Source organism: Rhinatrema bivittatum, chromosome 3 (genome assembly GCF_901001135.1).
Source record: "Rhinatrema bivittatum chromosome 3, aRhiBiv1.1, whole genome shotgun sequence".
Lineage (NCBI taxonomy): Eukaryota > Metazoa > Chordata > Amphibia > Gymnophiona > Rhinatrematidae > Rhinatrema > Rhinatrema bivittatum.
Window position 1 is genome coordinate 533,769,185 of NC_042617.1, and position 21,007 is coordinate 533,790,191.

Consider the following 21,007-nt stretch of genomic DNA (forward strand, 5'->3'; position numbering starts at 1 on the left):
TTCTTACAAATACACCTCCTATTAGGAAAACAGATTAAGGCAAACTGCTATAGATCCCTCCACAGAAACTGCACTCTAGTTGAATACCTCACTTTAGTCCACATGCAGAACATAGACCTTCAAAAACAGAATAAAGAGACCATAAAATAGAAATAGAAATGTGCAGGCAAAAACTGATCTGGAAATTGCAACAAGCCAAATTCTGTATGCAGTGCAACAATGGAAAAAAATAAGCATTACTATTCCTCATAAAACAATAAAATCAAGTAATATAAATTGAATTAATACTAGTAAAACCACACCAATAAAAATTATAATTTATAACAGCTAATGAATAGAATAATATCCAATAATTAAAGACTCAAATATTTTCCAAACACCAATGAAATACTGTGCAGGTCTCTCCAGAACTAATTCTGCAGACACAGCTTCCAAGGAAGAAGTTACCAGAGTCTTATTAGTATTCATAAGAACATAAGAACATAAGAAATTGCCATGCTGGGTCAGACCAAGGGTTCATCAAGCCCAGCATCCTGTTTCCAACAGAGGCCAAAACCAGGCCACAAGAACCTGGCAATTACCCAAACACTAAGAAGATCCAATGTTACTGATGCAATTAATAGCAGTGGCTATTCCCTAAGTAAAATTGATTAATAGCCGTTAATGGACTTCTCCTCCAAGAACTTATCCAAACCTTTTTTGAACCCAGCTACACTAACTGCACTAACCACATCCTCTGGCAACAAATTCCAGAGCTTTACTGTGCGTTGAGTGAAAAAGAATTTTCTCTGATTAGTCTTAAATGTGCTACTTGCTAACTTCATGGAATGCCCCCTAGTCCTTCTATTATTCGAAAGTGAAAATAACCGAGTCACATCTACTCGTTCAAGACCTCTCATGATCTTAAAGACCTCTATCATATCCCCCCTCAGCCGTCTCTTCTCCAAGCTGAACAGCCCTAACCTCTTCAGCCTTTCCTCATAGGGAAGCTGTTCCATCCCCTTTATCATTTTGGTTGCCCTTCTCTGTACCTTCTCCATCGCAACTATATCTTTTTTGAGATGCGGTGACCAGAACTGTACACAGTATTCAAGGTGTGGTCTCACCATGGAGCGATATAGAGACATTATGATATTTTCTGTTCTATTAACCATTCCCTTCCTAATAATTCCTAACATTCTATTTGCTTTTTTGACTGCTGCAGCACACTGAGCTGACGATTTTAAAGTATTATCCACTATGATGCCTAGATCTTTTTCCTGGGTGGTAGCTCCTAATATGGAACCTAACATCGTGTAACTACAGCAAGGGTTATTTTTCCCTATATGCAACACCTTGCACTTGTCTACATTAAATTTCATCTGCCATTTGGATGCCCAATCTTCAAGTCTTGCAAGGTCCTCCTAATAAGAACAGGAGATTCCATCAAAGCAGGTTCCCCCACTTGTAGAGGAACAGTCTGAACATCTTGAAGCTGCAGAGAGGCCTCTAAAGAACCTGCTGAAGCACGAGATTTCAAACAAGGTGGTGTGCAAGAGTCAGGGCTTTTAGAAATTGAATTTCCAAAAGAAGCGACATGGAAATCCATACTAAACTGAATTGACCCTGTTGGAGTGCTAGTGCTGGTGGGGAGAAATGAACAGTTCCCTTCTTCTTCCCCATTAGACCTGAGGAGATTTGCAATAAGAGAAAAAAAAAACAGAAAGAGAGACTTACTTCAGAGGTTTCAAGATGTCACGTTGGGTAGGCTGAAACAAAATTCAAAGCCACGTGCCCCTTTGGCGCGCGTGGCTTCGGCATCAAGTCGCTGCAGAGATGATTTTGTAGCCCCATCCTAGCATCTCAAAGTAATGATGTCAGACGCTGAGTCTCCCGCAGGAAAACTAACACTGCTGCGGGACAAAGAAAACTCCATGGCAGCATCCCAGGGCTCTCCCTGCAGAGACGGTGACTCCCTTTCTCCGTCGATCCCAAAGAGAAGCTGATGACATCAGATGCCAAGTCCCCTATAAGGAAATCAACATGCTGCAGGACAAAGAAAACTCTACGGTGGCATCCCAAGATTCTCCCCGCAGAGACGATGACTCTCTCTCTCCATCGATCCCTTCGACACACATATTCTATTAGGGATGTGAATCATTTTTGAACGATTAAAATTATCATCAGATAATTTTAAAATTGTTCTAAATCATTAGAGTGCACGATACATTACAATACATTCCACATCCCTGCAATCTGCCTTCAGATCCTACCTCCACTCCTATAAGGAGGCCACTGACAAAGCCAAGAGGGACTTCTATGCCCAGAAGATCCACCACCTCCAATTCAACGCACGGGCCCTCTTCAATTTCGCTGCTTCCCTCACCAAAACCAACACCACCCTCCCCCCTGACACCAACCACCCCACCAAATGTGAAGAACTCGCGCAATACTTTCACAAAAAAATTGACACTATCATGTCACGCTTCCCCCCCCACACACAATCTATACTCCTCCCAATACTATGCTGAATAACCCCTTAGCCCCCTCACCCAGCCCGGCCGCCACACAATTAAGTAACACATCCGCCACCCTCAGCTCATTTGACACCACAACCTACACAGAGATAGAAACTATACTTAAAAAAATCAACCCTGCCACCCACCCCACTGATACCATCCCCACCAAAACCCTTCTCTCAATCCCCAACATAATCTCCAAACCTATCACCGACATTATCAACTGCTCAATCTCCACTGGCACGGTACCTAGCCTACTTAAGCAAGCCATAATTAAACCCATCCTCAAAAAACCCACCCTTGACCCAACGGACCCAGCCAACTACCGCCCAATCTCCAATCTTCCCTTTATCTCAAAAATTCTAGAAAAAATCATCAACAAACAATTAACAACCTATCTTGATGATCACCACCTCCTATTCCCTTCGCAATTCGGCTTTCGCCGTCACCACAGCACAGAAACCCTACTCACCTCCCTCTCTGACCACATCCTAAAGGCCCTCGACAAAGGTCAATCACATATCCTCGCCCTTCTGGACATCTCCGCAGCATTCGACATGGTCCACCACACCCTACTAATAGAGCGCCTAAGAGAAATAGGTATAACTGACACCGCTCTCTCCTGGTTCAAATCATACCTTTCCAACAGGCAATACCAGGTAAAAAGTGGGCCCTGCCAATCTAAACCTGTCAACCTGTTACAAGGCGTTCCCCAAGGCTCCGCCCTCTCCTCTACCCTGTTCAATATATACCTTTTACCCCTCTGCCAACTGCTATCAAGACTCGGCCTCCCACACTTCTTATATGCCGACGATGTTCAGATTCTCATTCCTGTAACTGATACCATACCCAATGCCCTAAAAATTTGGGAAACCGCACTTGCAACCATCAGCTCCCTGCTCACCAACAATTACTTAGCCCTCAATACCTCCAAAACAGAGCTCCTCCTCATCTCACCCCTCCCACATCAACCACCACTCCACCCTCAACCCACCACCCCCTCCACATTCACTCAACAAGTGCGAAGCCTTGGTGTCGTCCTCGATAACCACCACAATTTGAAGAAATTAATTAACTCAACTTTGAAAGAGGGTTTCTTCAAGCTCCACACACTCAAAAAATTGAAACCCCTGCTCCACATCAATGATTTCCGCACAGTACTGCAAGCTACCATCCTTGCCAAGCTTGACTACTGTAACGCCATCCTCATCGGCCTCCCAAAAAAGCACCCTCCGGCCCCTTCAGATGCTTCAAAACTCAGCAGCGCGCATACTCACCAATGCCCACCGAAATGATCACATCACCCCCATCCTCAAGCTCCTACACTGGCTGCCAATCAACTCCAGGATCATTTACAAAACACTTACCCTGATCCACAAAACCACCTACAACCATGACATGTCCTGGTTCAAAGATCAACTCTGAATCCGCACCCATAGCAGACCCACCAGGGCTCAACACCTTGCCACAATGCACACCCCCCTCTCCAAAGCTGTCCAAACTTAAATCCACCAGGGGACGTGCCATCTCCCTCGCCTGACCCACCCTCTGGAACAGAATGCCCCCAAACCTGCGCCTAGAATCTTGTCATAAAAGATTCAAACAGAACCTAAAGACCTGGCTCTTTAAACAGGCTTTCACCTAAACCCCCCCCCCCCCACACACACACACACACACAATCTCCCCATTACCACCTATAATAGCCCGATTTTCCTGTGTCGCCTGTTACATTCATGTCAACCTCCTTAACTCACACGCGACAATACGTTCTCTGCTATACTCTTTCTGATACCTACCCCAATCAGTCATGATGACCTCATTTTAATGTACACTTTGTAAATAGCTCGTTACAACATTTCAATGTACACTTTGTAAATAGCTCGTTACAAAACCTGTTGTGTTACCTGTTTGCATTTCTTTGTTACCTTTATTATTAACCTTCACTCTATTCCTTGTTCTTTGTAAAGCTTGTTGCTATTTTAAGTTATCTGTGAACCGAGATGATGTTCCCATCGTATCCCGGTATACAAAAACACTCAAATAAATAAATAAATAAATAAATGCCCCCGATTTATCATCAGGGGCATTTGTATTGTATCGTTAAATAGGGCACGGGAATTATTTGGGGGAGGGCGGGAAAACCGGCACACCAAACAACCCCTAAACCCACCCCGACCCTTTAAAACCAATTCCTTACCTTCCCCCAACCTCCCGAACCCCCCCAAAATGTTAAGTTACCTGGTGGTCCAGTGGGGGGGGGGTCCCGGCGCGATCTCCCGCTTTCGGGCCATCGGCTCCATTTTGGCTGCCACTAATTAAAATGGCGCCGATTGCCCAATAAAAAAAAAAAACCCACTCGACCCTTTAAATTGACCCCCCTTAGCCTCCCCCACTCTCCCGACCCTTTTTTTTTAGGGAGGCCCATGCCGCTAAAAAAAAACCCCACCCGACCCTTTAAATCGACCCCCCCTCCTGAACCCCCAAAACCTTTTAAAATTACCTGGTGGTCCAGGGGGGCCTCGGGGAAAGATTTCCCATTCCCAGGCATTAGCTGTTCTAAAAAGAAAATGGTGCCGATGCGCCTTTGCCCTTACCATGTGACAGGGTATCCGTGCCATTGGCCGGCCCCTGTCACATGGTAGGAGCACTGGATGGCCTGCGCCATCTTTAAAGATGGCACCGGCTATCTTTACTCATCAGCCCCTATTATACTATACTCTATAAAAGAATCTTTGAGGCAATTAGAGAGGTCAGGTACATCCGCCGCAACTTGCACACTACTTGCACTCACGTTGGATGAATCCTTTCCATCCAGCTGACCTTCTCCTAGCTTCTTGTGTGGTTGAGGGGGAGTTACTGCATTGCCTGGACTCAGCGAGGCTTCAGAAGAATCTCGCAAACTGTCCATCTTTGGCGGTCCCTGCCGACTCATGTGGGCATCCATGGGTCCGATTCTCGTTGTTGTCGTTGCTGGTGAAGAAGTGGCAAATCTAGCTTTCCTCTTATGGCCCATCAATCCGTTGATGATTCCAATTCCCAGTCAAACCCCAGTCAAAGCCGGTCTAAGCCGCGCGCGCCTTCGGCACTCGCGGCTTAGGCTGCGCGCCGGTGTTGCCTGCGCGCCGGCGTATTTCGGGTTTTAAAGACCCGGGCTCCTGGTGATGACGTAGGGACTCGGGCTCAGCTGTTGGTAATTGCTGTATTTCGGCTACTCACTGCTCGCTTTTGGATGGAATTTAGCAAGCGTTTTTACTCCCAAGTCTCTAATCAGGGCGGCTAGTTGTCCCTTCTGCTTTCAGCCGGACCCCGCTGGACTGCCAGCGTATCTCGGGTTTTAAAGACCCGGGCTCCTGATGATGACGTAGGGACTCGGGCTCAGCTGCTGGTAATTGCTGTATTTCGGCTATTCACTGCTCGCTTTTGGATGGAATTTAGCAAGCGTTTTCACTCCCAAGTCTCTAATCAGGGCGGCTAGTTGTCCCTTCTGCTCTCAGCCGGACCCCCTGCACACTGCTGTTCTTACTCAGGCTGTGCTGGCCATGGCACTACTCGTCTTCCTTCCAAGGCCCCACCGGCAATTCCGTGGGCCTTGGTGCTGTTCCTCTGTTTCAGAGCAGCTCCGCTAGTGATTGCAGCGCTCCTCCCTCCTAAGGCCCCGATGGCGATTCCATCAGGGCCACAGTGCTCTTCTTCCTTTTCAGGGCAGCTCTGCTGGCAATTGCAGAGAGGCTGCTGCACTCTTCCTCCAAAGGCCTTGCAAGCGATTCCAGTGGAGGCACGGTGTTTCCGACGACAGCAGAACTAGGGTGCCCTTCCAGTAGCGGCGCCTATGGCTGAGGCCATATTGGCCATAGGCATGCTATGGCTCTGCAATGCACGTTGTTTGAGTCCCCTGCTCCCAGGAATACCTGTACCAAACTCAGAGAAAACTATGCATGTTATAGATCAACTTGTGTATTTTTCCTTGCATTGAGGGTGAGCAATTTTTTTAAAAGACCATCTCTACAGATAAAATGCTTTTTAACCCACAGAAATGGTTTTCATTATTTCCCTCCCTAAATCATAAAAGATTAAATTCTACATTATTGATGATGAAGAAGAAACAATTTTAGGACAATGTGCTTACAGAATTTAGCTACTTTTGCCAAATGAATAGATAATTCAAGAGTCACTCAAGGTGAATTCTATAAATGAAGAAATATTGGGGCAAATCTTTAAACTTACGTGAGGGTGCAGATTTGTTCGCGCAACCCGGCGCAAACAAATCTACGCCCGATTTTATAACATGCGCCCGCTGCCACGCGCATGTTATAAAATCCAGGGTCTTCGCGCTCAGGGGGGTGCACAATTATGCAAACTGCGCACGCCGAGCCAAGCAGCCTGCCTCCGTTCTCTCCAAGGCCGCTCCGAAATCGGAGCGGCCTTGGAGGGAACTTTTTTTTGGTCCCCCCCACCTTTCCCTCTCTTCCCCTATCTAACCCCAAGCTCCCCCTGCGCCGCCGAGCCTATGCAAGATAGGCTCGGCGCACGCAGGGGGAGCTTGGGGCAGGTTTTCGGGGGTTACGTGAGTATCTTACTCGCATACCCCTGTGAAAATCTGCCCCATTATGGGATAGATTTTAAAAGAAGCACGCGCGGCCTTCATGTGCATGTGCTACCCGGCGCGCGCACATGTATGCCCAATTTTATAACGTGCACACAGGCATGCGCATGTTATAAATTCAAGGGTTGGCACACGCAAGGGGGTGCACAATTATGCACCTTGAGCGCGCCGAGCCACGCTGCCTTCCCCCATTCTCCCTAACCTAACCTTCCCACCCTTTCCCCTAACCTTTCCCCCCCAGCCCTAATCTAACCCCCCCAAATTAGTATCTTACCTTTTGCGCCTGCCTCTGGGCAAATTGTGCGTGCCAGCAGCTTGCCGGCATGTGATCCTCCGACACAGCGGCACACTTCGAGCTATTAGATGGTCCTCCTATATGCAAATAAATACTTGACTACTATGAAGGCCTTAAGGATAGGTTCTCTCTCTCTCTCTCCCTCCATCCTACATGGAAATTGTTTAGAGCCAGTCTACCTACCAATCACTTTTGTTGATGTTGTGCTGCTCCTAGGCATCTCTATCCCTTGTTATTTACATATCCCTTTATAAATACTTTTTGGCAGGCAGTATGGAATATTATAAGATTTAGAATTTTAGTTGACCCATTACTTCTGCATCCTTGGCGCCAAAAACAACGGCGCTGACACCATCTGCGCGCACGGTGTCAATGACTTTTGCACACAAGTCGATATATGTGCACAACTTACAACAAACATTGGCACACATGGCGCCGAAGACATTGTTTCACTCGACAGCATACAGATCAACGCACAGTGGACTACAAAAGTCCAAACAAACATATCATTCAATATCACATGGGGTAAAACGAAGACATCAGTCTCGAGATGTACCTCATTCCACCTCTTCAGACTCTAATCCTACAGAGGTGATCACTGTCGGGAGATGGAACCCACACAGGATCATCATCACCATAGATGATCACGCCACTCACATCAAAAAGCGACAAAGACGAGAAATACATGGGCAGTGAGCCCTTCTACTTCTAGGTCATCTCACCCACGAAGTGTAGATTCCTTATCTCATAGACAATAAAAACCACTTCCTCTGCTGCATCTATGTCTTCAGATAATTCTGTTAAGACTACAGAGGGCAAGATGAGGAACAAGTATGATGTGCCAACTGTTTCCCCTAAAATTTCTATGGTACCACCTAAAACAGGTGAATTACCAAAACAATCTGGTCGTTCAGCAATGCCTCCTCAAATGAAAGAGGCATTTCTTCAATTATCCCAATCATTGGCAGGGTTTTATGAAACTCTTCGATCATCCTTTAAGATGTCCAACGAACTATCAGTGAGTTCCCCGGAACACAGTATACATACTTCCAGAGAACCGTCGGTGGAGCCTCCGGCATCCCCAATGACGAAACGACCAATTTCACTAATTAAACATCAAGATACCCCTATAGATTCTCTGTCTCCACAAACATCCCCATCGTCATCTACTGGATTCCTATCGGATCCACAGGAACAACCACAGGAACCATATTCTCCTCCAGAGGACCTGACATACCAAAATTTTTAGAAAAATTGGGCACAATACTACATCTAGAGGTCCAAAAAGAGATAGACCCTAGATCAGAAACCTTTGGTTTTCTAATTTTCAATGCTCCGGGAGAACCAACATCTCTCCCACCACACGAATTATTACACACTGTCTTAAAGAAGTCATGGGAAACACCTTATTCTCTATCAGCGGTTTCCAAGAAAACGGATATAAAATTCCGTATGCGGAAAGCATCGCCTTACTCTATCCCACAACTACCACATGCTTCAATTGTGGTAGAGTCGGCAATGCAAAGATTGAAAAAAGCAAAGTTGCATGCCTCTTATCCACCGGGCAAAGACAACCGGTATTTAGATGACTTTGGCAGGAAGATGTATCACAACTCAATGTTGAATGCCCGCATTATGCACCATCAATTCTATATGGTACAATATCTATATGAGTGCATACAAGCCACGAAAGGTATACTTTTCTCGACGGCAGATCAGATACCACTGCCTCTTCATGACATGGAGGAGTGTTCTCGACACCTTCTGCAATTGATCTATGAAGCATTTGAAACATCTTCTAAGGCGTCTGCGACAGCCATTGCAGCTTGTAGGATGGCATGGATACGATCTAATACGATACGAGAAGATTTGCACGAGAAGCTGGCGAACATCCCGTGTACAGGAGACAACCTGTTCAGGGAACGGTTTCAAGAAACAGTTGGAAAACTAAAAGAAGAAGCTTTAGCAGTCCAATCCTTAACGTCACAATCTCACTACTCGACCACGCGTCATTATATGGGATCTACACGTAGACAATCCTATAACCGTAGGCCTTACAGGTCTTATTAATCCTTTCGTGCACAGACGTATCCATCTTACCAGCGTCCTCCGTCGCAACAAAACAACACAACTCAACGTAGGGGTAAGCCACGTAACCAGAGACAGCAAACACAGCAACTGGCTACTGCAGTGAAATCAACACCGTCTTTTTAATAACCCAGCCACCACCACTACATCAAGTACCACCGGGCAGAATTCATTCTTGCCTGGCAGCCTGAGAGAAAATAACAACCGATCAGTGGGTTTTAGAGATAGTACGACACGGGTACCAACTGCAATTTACCACAAAACCCATACTACCTCACTTTTCCACTCTAAAGAGTCAAAGCTTCCAACCACAACTAGGGGACGAGATTGCTTTGCTTCGCAACAGCAGGCCATTTGGCGAATTTTCCCGAAAACCCAAAAAGCAGGGTTTTATTCCCCATACTTCCTCATCCCCAAGAAGTCGGGTGGACTTCGCCCCATATTAGATCTACGGGAATTGAACAAATTCCTGATCAAAGAGAAATTCAAGATGTTATCATTGAAATCGATCTTACCTCTGATTCAGCCCAGCGATTGGATTTGTTCCATCGATCTGAAGGATGCGTACACACATATTCCAATCCATCCATCCTCTTGGCATTCCCAATGCTTTTGCTATGGCCATCAACACTACCAATACAAGGTTCTTCCTTTTGGACTGTCGGCTGCACCGAGGGTTTTCACCAAATGCATGGTTATGGTGGTGGCTCATCTGAGACAACAGGGTATGACCATCTTTCCATATCTGGATGATTGGCTAATAATAGCATCGACCCCAGACATCTTACTAGATCACCTCCGATGGGTGATACAGTGCTTACAGGAATTGAGGCTAGTGATCAATTTTCAGAAATCACATCTCCAACCAACACAACGACTACAGTTTATAGGAGCAGGCCTGGACACTGTTCGCAACCGGGCATATCTCCCAACATAAAGAATAACACAACTACGTCAACTTCTCTACTCCTTGAACAACACTCAAAGGCCATCGGCAAGACAAATTCTGGTAGTCCTCGGCTACATGGCGGCGGCTATCTTCACAGTGCCCAACACCAGGCTACAATTGAGATGCCTGCAATGGGGACTAAAACGTCAATGGAAACAACACTCACAACCATTGACACAGAAGCTATCGTTGACTTCCGAGATGAAACAGGACATAACATGGTGGCTCCTACACTTCACCCTGTCCAAAGGAGCAGTATTCAGTCCTCCTCCTCACAACGCAGTCTTAACCACAGATGCGTCTCGCAAGGGATGGGGAGCACATCTCGAGATTTATGAAACACAAGGGTTATGGACAATCTACGAGCAAACCCTGCAGATACATTTATTAGAGCTCAGAGCAATTCGAAATGCATTACAAGTGTTTCAAGATCATTTAAAGGGCCGCAGGGTCATGATCTACACAGACAATCAAGTGGCAAAGTTTTATATCAACAAGCAAGGAGGGTCTGGTTCATGGCCCCTTTGCAAAGAGACCCTGACAATCTTCAAACATGCTCACCAACATTGCATACATCTGCAAGCAACTTATCTACCAGGAGTAGCAAATGCAAGAGCGGACAGGCTCAGTCGCATCTTTCACCCTCACGAATGGACACTCAATTCGGAGATTGCCCAAGGCAGCTTTATGCCATGGGGGACGCCAGCGATAGATCTATTTGCAACAGAGATCAACGCTCAGGTTCCCAAATTCTGCTCGATACAACCAAGTCAATTCAGGATCGCCCAGGATGCCTTCCTCATTCCCTGGACGACAGGCTTCCTGTATGCCTTTCCTCCCATACCACTCATAACACGAACAATTCAAAAGTACATAACAGACAAGGCTCAACTGATACTGATAGCTCCAGCCTGGCCAAGACAACCGTGGTACAGTTTCCTTCTCCGACTGTCCATCACGGACCCCATCCGATTACCGAATCGCCCAGATCTTCTCTTCCAAGTTCAAGGAACACTTCTACACCCACTACACGCATCTCTCCATTTGACAGCGTGGAGATTGAGAGGCTCCTTTTAACAGAACAGGGAGTTTCCACTTCATCACAATCCATTTTGTTAGAATCCAGGAAACTCTCAACAAGGAAAAACTATAGTTATAAATGGAAACGATACTCCACCTGGTGCCCTTCTAACTGTGTACCATCATTAGACTGTTCACCTGAATTACTCATGGATTATCTACATACACTGTACATGGCTGGGCTTGCAACTTCATCCATTAGAGTTCATCTCAGCATCATGGGGCATATCATAGAACAGTTAACAATATTCCTATATCCAATCACACCTTACTATCTCGTTTCATCAAGGGGTTAACTCACCTTTGCCCTCTGATCTCCAAACCTCCAATTCCGTGGAACCTCAATATAGTTCTTGAACAGTTTATGCTTTTCCCATTTGAGCCCATGGACTCATCACATATTAAATACCTCACATTGAAGGTGGTGTTACTAGTTGCAGTAACATCAGCACGACGATTCAGTGAATTACAGGCCTTGGTCCATTATTCTCCGTATTTACAGTTTCATCACCAAAAGGTGGTTCTCCGAACTCACCCGTCCTTCCTACCAAAAGTGGTTTCTCAATTCCATCTCAATCAGACCATAGAATTACCCATCTTTTTCCCTAAACCTCATGCAAATGACAGGGAAAAATTACTGCATACACTAGACTGCAAAAGAGCGTTACCATACTACAAACAAAGAACAAACTCGGACTCCCGTGTTTCTCAACTCTTTGGGGTAGATTTTCAGACGAGCGCGAACAGCCTACTTTTGTTTGCGCTCCAGGCGCAAACAAAAGTATGCTGGATTTTAGTAGATACGCGCGTAGTCGCGCGTATCGGCTAAAATCCTGGATCGGCGCGCGCAAGGCTATCGATTTCGTATAGCCTGCGCGCGCCGAGCCGTGCAGCCTACCCCCGTTCCCTCCTAGGCCGCTCCGAAATCGGAGCGGCCTAGAAGGGAACTTTCCTTTGCCCTCCCCTCACCTTCCCCTCCCTTCCCCTACCTAACCCACCCGCCCGGCCCTGTCTAAACCCCCATCCTACCTTTGTCGGGGGATTTACACCTCCCGGAGGGAGGCGTAAATCCCCGCGCGCCAGCGGGCCTCCTGCGCGCCGGGCCGCGACCTGGGGGCGGGTACGGAGGGCGCGGCCACGCCCCCGGGCCGTAGCCATGCCCCCGTACCCGCCCCCAAAACGCTGCCGACACGCCCCCGCAACGCCGCGCGCTCCGGCCCCGCCCCCCGACACGCCTCCCGACACGCCCACTCCGAAAACCCCGGGACTTACGCGAGTCCCGGGGTTCTGCGCGCGCCGGTGAGCCTATGTAAAATAGGCTTCCCGGCGCGCAGGGCCCTGCTCGCGTAAATCCGCCCGGTTTTGGGCGGATTTACGCGAGCAGGGCTCTGAAAATCCGCCCCTTTGTCTCTTTCGACCCGAAGGCGCTTGTACTACCGGTGGCTAAACGCACCATCTCCAGCTGGATAGCACAGTGCATCAAGTTCTGCTACGACAAACAGAACCTACAGCTACATTCTGTTCCCAAAGCTCATCAAGTTAGAGCAGTGGCGACCTCCTTAACACACCTTAAACATGTACAACCCATAGGCATTTGTAAGGCAGCGACATGGTCATCGCTCCATACCTTCACATCCCACTACTGTCTTGATCAACAAGCAGCCACTGATGCGAAGATAGGACATGCAATCCTGCAATCTCTATCCTCTCGTACACAGTGAATGCCACACTTTTCAGGATCACGTACAAACATATATACCATAAACAACGTGATCGGGAGCTTGGGACTCCCATGACAACATGATCGGGAGCTTGGGACTCCCATGCTATCGACGGGAAAAAGCAAGTTTGCTTACCGTAAACGGTGTTTCCGTAGATAGCAGGATGAATTAGCCATGCTGACCCACCCTCCTCCCTGGCAGTCACTGTCTTTCCTAACTACAGCTTAATCACAGACTAAGGAGAATCTGTTACTTTCCTGCACGGGAACACACGCACAGCCGCAGAGAGCTAACATCTAAATCTCTGCTTTGTAAAGTTCCGTCTCCCGGACCTGATTGACAGATCCTCCCCATGACAGCATGGCTAATTCTTCCTGCTATCTACGGAAAACAAGACCTGGTTGTTCAACCAAGCTTTCTCTTAACTCAACTCTCCCAGCACAGATCCCACGGGTAGACCCCGCCCATGGCAAATCTCCAAGTTTTTCCTGTCGCCCAAATAAACCTGCCGCAGTAACGCCCCCTCGAAGTCTGTTCTGACTCCATCTGCTGGACGGGGGACATAACCCACCGTCTGGAATGATCCTGGTATGTACAGGGAACTGGGTATAAAAAACGTTTGGATAAGTTCCTAGAGGAAAAATCCATAAACTGCTATTAATTAATAAGTAATAGTAGCTTGAGATCTGTTTAATATTTGGGTACTTGCCAGGTAATTGTAACTTGGATTGGCCACTTTGGAAACAGGATGCTGGGCTTGATGGACACTTGGTCTGACCCAGTGTGGCATATTTTATGTTCTTATGTTTATGTTCTTTATCTGTCCACTAGGTAAAAACAGCTCAGTGGCATTAAAGGAGTTATGAAAACTATTTATTGACTAATTATTACAGAGTAGGTTGATCTTAAATGAATTAAAGATGGAGATCCTGGTTGTGGGTGATAGGGACTCTGCTTTTACAATTATGGTGGATATTGCAATCAGTAAAGTAGCTCCAGTGGAGCAAGTGAAGTCTTTTGGAGCAAGGCTTGATTCTTGCCTGGATGTTAGAAGGCGATGTTTTGCACTTAATGCAAGTGGCATTTTTCAAAGTTTGTCAGGTGTGCCACCTCATTCATATTTGGACTTAGTCTTGTTTTTGGGTCATAGTTCAGGCATATGTGCTGACATACCTGAATTATTATAATGACCCGCTGATCAGCCTCCTGTTGGAGGCTGATGCACAGGTTCCAGGCAGTGCAAAATGTTGTGTCAAGATTGATATGGGGGATGACCCTGGAGTACGTCTGTCCAACCTTTGCTGCATCAAATCCATTGGTTGCCAATAACATTCAGAGTTCAGTTTAAGATCATATCCTTGATTGTTGGGGGAGCCCATTTCCCCTCAGCTACCTATTTAAAAGATAAATTGCTAGAGTGCTGTGTTCCTCCCAGACTGCAATATTAGCAGTCTCATCATGTATGGCAGTTCAGAAAGCTGAACTGTGAACTGCGAGTTGATTGTTTTCCACTGTTGCTCCCCAACTTTGGAATAAACTTCCCTTTCATATTAAGACTGAGTCAAATTACCTGAGCTTCCAGAACAAGTTGAATGCATGGTTGTATCTGCCAGAGGGTTAAAGGATTTGGATAATATGATTGTTGGGTTATGCTTTCATACTGAATTATTTGTCTGTTTTGTTTATTTGTATTGTTGGCTTTAGAGGATCAGTTATACATTGACCTTTTTATTTCTAAAATTCTCCATAGATGTATTCTGACCATGTCTGTGATCTTATTTCTAGTTATAATTACCACTTCCTCTAGTTCCCCTTAAATAGATAATTCATATCTTTTCTCTGCCTCACCTAATAATCTTGTTAGTATGTATTTATTTATATCTGCACCTGTTGCGGAGCGCTCGGAGAGCGATCCCACTTCCTGAGAGAGGTGTGTCCTTGGGCCGCGGCTCGCCCCAGAGGATTCCGAAGAGGGCCGCGGGAGGCGTGGCGTGCCCGAGCATGGGTAGGACGGAAGCAAGATTGGAGTGATGACCAGGCGACAGGCCCTCCTCCGGACCTGCACGCTTCGGAAGACCCAACAACGCAATGTTGGTCTTGTGAACAGTCCTCCGACCGTTCCCAGCCCTTTCGGACCTGCCGCAGGGTACGGCACGAAGCGGCAGGCCGGACAGAGGCCAGGACAGCGAAGACTGGAACATAGATTCAGACGAGACTCAGAAGCAGGGAACTGGAAGTGCAGACGTAGACTCAGAAGCAGTGTACTGGGAGTGCAGACGTAGACTCAGAAGCAAGGTACTGGACGTGCTGACGTAGACTCAGAAGCAAGATACTGGAAGTGCAGACGAAGACTCAGAGACAAGATACTGGGCGTGCTGACGTAGACTCAGAAGCAAGGTACTGAAGGTGCAGATGTAGATTCAGAAGCGAGGTACTGAAGGTGCAGATGTAGACTCAGGAACAAGGACTGAAGGAAGACATGAGCACAGTCCCTCAGGGCACCCGGCTCAGACCACTCCTGGGACTGAGACACGAGCCACCCTGTCCCACGTGTCCCCGACACTGCCTTGGAGGGCAGGTCACGGACCACGCAGAGAACGGGATAATGCAGGAGAGAACCAGGTGACGCGAACTCCGATGCTGGGATACTGACATCCGAAGCCCCGTCGGCTGGCAGGGCAGAAGCTCCTAAGCGCAGGGACGAATCCCATCTGTTGGCTACTCCAGGGCCCAACAGGCCAGAAGGCTCAGGAACCAGACAAAGACGAAGGGCAGCACAGATAGGACTGGATTAGGAACCGGATCTGGCACCGACATCAAGGTCACAGGGGAGAAGCTGGATTGCTGCGCACTGGCAGCCAAGGCAGGATACAGGGTCAGGAACAAGGACTTCTCAGACTTGGAAACGAGGTACATGGCTTGCATCACAGATGGCCCTAACCAGCCCACCCCGAGGGTTGGTCACAGACCACGGCGTGGCTTGCCGCGAGGTACCAGGACATTGGAGGACACAGGATCAAGGTGCTAGCTTTCAGGAGATTCAAGGCAAGGTACTTAGCTTTCAGGCGAGTTTCAGGAACAAGGTGCAAGGCTTGTAATATCTGGACTGGATCATGGATACCGGATTAGGAATCAGACCTCAAGGCAGGAACAGGGACAAGCGAACATCAGGACTGGAACAACTGGAAACATCAGGACTGGAACAACTGGAAACATCAGGACTGGAACAACTGGAAACATGGAACACTGGACCTTGCAGAAGGCTGGAACTCAAGGCAGCTCCTGGAACGAAGATCTCAGGAGTGACCAACTCCTTGTGAAGGCAAAGACAGACTGAACGTTGAATCCCTTTGTAGAGCTGAGGTGGACAACGCCCAGGGAGGAGCCAGCAGGGGCCACACCTGGCTGGCCCTTGAAGAACAGACGAGAGGCGCGCGCTCACACCCTAGGGAGCTGGAGAGATGAGTGCTGGAAGCTGGTGGCGTTCCCAGCCACGTGGAGGAGCCATGGAAGCCAGGCAAGCATGGGGGCAGCCCTGCCCTGAAGCTGGAGAAGTGGCAGGCTGCTGGAGCGGCTTCCAGCCGTGAAGTCAGAAGCAGGAGAGAAGGTAAGGCTGGCTGCAGGGGCTGTAAGGCTGAGTAGACTGCAGGCACCGGCAGGGACGGCCTCCCCGCCGGGCGAGGACCCGGACTGCAGCACGGGCACCGGCAGGGACGCCCTCCCTGCCGGCTAAGGACCCCGGGAAGGCAGAGGCACGTCGGGGAGAGCTCGCGGTGGGTCGGCCCCGCTTCACGGAAGAGATGGCAGCCAGGGAGGAGCTCGGACACCGCGGAGGGACCGCAGCAGCGGCAGCAGCGGCAGCGGCTCGGCTAGCCGCGAGAAGGTGAGGGCCTGCCCGCGAGGACGGGCAGGATCATAACAGCACCCTTGGTCTGAAATTACCTACTAATGTGTCTTCCTCCTACTGATTCTTTCAATCTCACCTCAGGAATCATCCTTTCTCCTTTGCCAGTGAAGTCTAATTGTTGTTTTTTCTTAAAGGTCAGTAATTTATCATCTTGAATTTTATTGTCTTCCTATGTGATTGTAAAGCATTCTGTGATTTCTGAGGAAGATGCTACAGAAAATAAAACAGCATTTATACAATAATAAGGATGGACCAAAAGTTAGTTCCCAATTTCATGTTTTTTTATTATCACAGATTACATTACGATACAGTAAAACCATCCCACAGGTAAATGCATGGATTGGAGGTAGCATTAATAATCATGGATTGCAATCAGTTTCAGCCCATCTCTATTAACTGAGTATATATAGGAAATTATTCCCTGCAAAATGAGATCTGAAAATCTTTTGCAATCAATATATTTTGCTTCACAGAATCTTTAACCAATTCAGATTCAACTGAGGGTGATGGCTGCTTGTGGATATACTAAGGGGCCAAGTCAAATATAGGCAGCAGTCAGTATGCTATTGATGTAGCAGAAGTGAAAACCCACGCAACATCAGGAATGAACATGCATGCAAAATATTCAAGTAGTGTGATAATGAGCTCATTAATTTTTATTATCCTATTCTATTTCAAATGCTAAATTTACCAAAGCAGTCCGGCCCTGGTAAATGTAGCACCTGCTGCCACACTAAACATTTAACAGGTATGGGGAGGTTGTGTCCTTGGGGTCCTCTATCCCCTTTTCTCAGACAACAAACCTACCTCCATAATCCCTCCTCCCATTTGCTTGACTACTAAAAATGAACTCCAAGCCCCCAATCCCTCTTCCCTATGACAACCAAAATTGGCCTATTGCTCCCTCTTTCCTCTCATCCATCAATATCAAAGTGGGCCTTCAGGTCCCCCTCTCACTTCTCCAAACCAGAAATTTAACTACTCCCTCTTTCTCCAAATAAAGCCTGAAGATTTCATCAGCAGGAAAACATCCATGCACCTCTTGCCATCTCCACAACAAATCACACTGCAGCAGCAGTGATGGCAAGAAATGTCCTTCTGCCAGCAAAGACTTGGCGGTTTCTTGGGAGGGGTAAGTTTCATGTTCAGAGGGTGAGAAGGTGGCTTCGAGGTCCAGTTTTGTGTTGTAAGGTCAAGAGGCTGTTTTTGGTTGTCAAAGGGTGGGTGAAAGGGACTATGAGAGAGACACCATTTTTGGGTGTCTAGGATTGCAAGAGAGGAATGGGGGATTTGGAGACTATTTGTGCTTGAGGGGGCAGTTTGAGTGGGTGGAATCAGAGAAGATGTGCCTGAATGCCGTTTTTGATTGTCAGAGAGGTGGGAACAGTGATTGGTGGTGTAGCTAAAAGGCCTTTAATGCTTTTCAGAAGGTGGATAGACTAACACTTTGAGATAGTAAACAGGGGGATTTAAAGAAACAGAGTGCACACCCATTAGAAGGTTCATGCTCCCTTTAGCACAGCCTTTTAACTTTGCCACTAATGTTGATTTTAATGTTTTTGCTAATAAAGGTTTAGCATACCCTTATGACACAACTTTTAAAGAGTTTTCCCCTCTCTCAGAGCATGTTCTTTTTCCTATCAAAGAAAGAGGCTGTGCAGGTGATTGGTGTTGGGATTTTGCCTTCTATGCAGCCTCATCCTACCCTGCTGCCTCCTGCTATGACACCTACTCACCAGTAGAGGCCTCTAATGAGCTCTGCTCTGAACCACTGGAGCCAGCTCCTCAGTGACCAACCTGACTCAGCCTGTGGTACAGCCTTCTCTCCACTAGGAGTCCTCAGCAGACTTAGCTTCCAGAACTTTCCAAGTTCCTGCTTCCAGCCTCCACCACACACAGCCCCAGCCCTATTTAGACTTGCCTTACCAGAACCTCCTCACTGGCTCATTGAGTCATTCTTTGCTCTTTGACCTGGCCTCTGTTTCTTGTTAATGCTCTTGCTCTGTGGCCTCCAGGCCTTCTCACTCCTTGTCTTGCCTTGACTTGTGGCCTAAGGGCCTTTTCACTCCTTGCCTTGCCTTGTGGCCTAAGGGCCTTTTTGCCCCTTGTTCTGTGGCCTATCTAGACTTTATCCTGTGTTCTGGTCTATCTAGGCTTCACCTTACTCTATGGCCTATCTAGGCCCTTCCTGACCTTGCCCTTTGGGGCCCCTTGCTTAGTGACCTTCGGGCCTTCAAGCCTTGCTGCATTAGGGCTTATATGCTCGGTGTTCTGAGTGAGCCTTATTGATTCCTATCTTGCCCGCCTTGTCTTGGTCCTGCCCTAGTTTGCCTTGTTTGAGTCCTATCGTTGTCTCTTGTCATGCCCTGCCTGGTCCAGTCTCCAGTATCCTGTCCACAGCCCCTGTTTGTTTCAGTAATCGGTCCATTGCTCCCTGCCTGTCCTATTACCCAGTCCTCAACTCCTTGCTTGTTTCTGCACCCAGTCATCAACTCATTGCCTGTTTCAATCTGTCTCTGCTCACTACCTTCAGCCTGTGTCTGCCCGGCCCTGATTAGCTTATCCAGCCTCTCCATCTAAGTCCTACTGACCCCCAGAACCCAAGGGCTCAACCTGCAGGGCAGGGGGCCGACTAGGCAGAAGACAGATCCAGCTCCTGCCTTGAGTTCCTTGTCTGTTCCTGAGAGGGTATTCCTAAACCCCATCATTTCTGACAGTGGGGTTAGGATAGCCTGAATAAACTATACACAAGAATTTCATTTTCAAATCTCCAAGTAATTTGTTACCCCACATGCTTTGTACCTGCAAAGTATGCCATGGTAAAAAAAAATCCCAGCAACCATAGCTATTGATTTTCAAAATTGGCTTCCTCAGGATCCCGCCCCTATATCTTTATTTATGAATGTTAATTATTAAAAGTAGATAAAAATGTTGGTTTGGAATGAAATTAGCAGACTTCTAAATCTATGCTCATTTTATAAGAGTCATGCCATCCTTTTCTATGATTGCACTGAATGAATCTTTGTGTTTTTGGGTTGGCTGTAGTTCAAAGCTGTTAATCAGGAGGCAGATCTCTCTGACTAATGAGGCTATTAAGTGAAACTACAGACACCTTTATTGCTTTTTTAAAGAAAGAATTTTGATAGATATATAGACATATTATGGGAAACTGAATTTAGAGAGGTTGCTTCAGTAGTTTGCTTGACCTGTCTCTGGCAAGCAGCCTGGTAGTTTCCCCAAAAGATACATTATGTATATGTCAGGTAGAAAGGAAGCTCATATTCACCAGACCCTAGCGTCCTTTTAAGTACTATAGGCATCAGGCATGCATGTAAATTCTTCCAATAAAATTGTACTGAGCTTGTATGAAAATCAGGTAATTGGAAATGACAGAAATCTCTTTCTTTATTTTATTGGACTTTCTCCACTCTTTTTTCACTTGTACAACCTTGCACTGTATGCAACAGAGATACTGTTTTGTTGTGTCTAGAATATGTAATATTCAAGGCCACAAGCCCTTTCAAACCCAACATCAGTAGTGCCCCATTAGATGCATATGAAAATCATTCACGTATACTAGAAATGAAACAGGTTGTTAAACTTGTTCATAAAACATGTTGAAAGGATTCATAAATTTATGCAATATGTTTACTTGCAATTTGGCAAGTATGATAGAAGGCACTATTTTTACATACTATAGGGATGTCACTAGATAGCAAACAACCAATGTCCTAAATACAATTGCCCTACCTTGTTGCCAATCCAAAACACAAAATGATAGGAATGCTTGTTACTGCAGCTTGTGATGAGTCTCTTGGAAAAGCTCTGCTCCAGTAGTTGATAGTGAAAAGGGTCTCCCTGCTCCA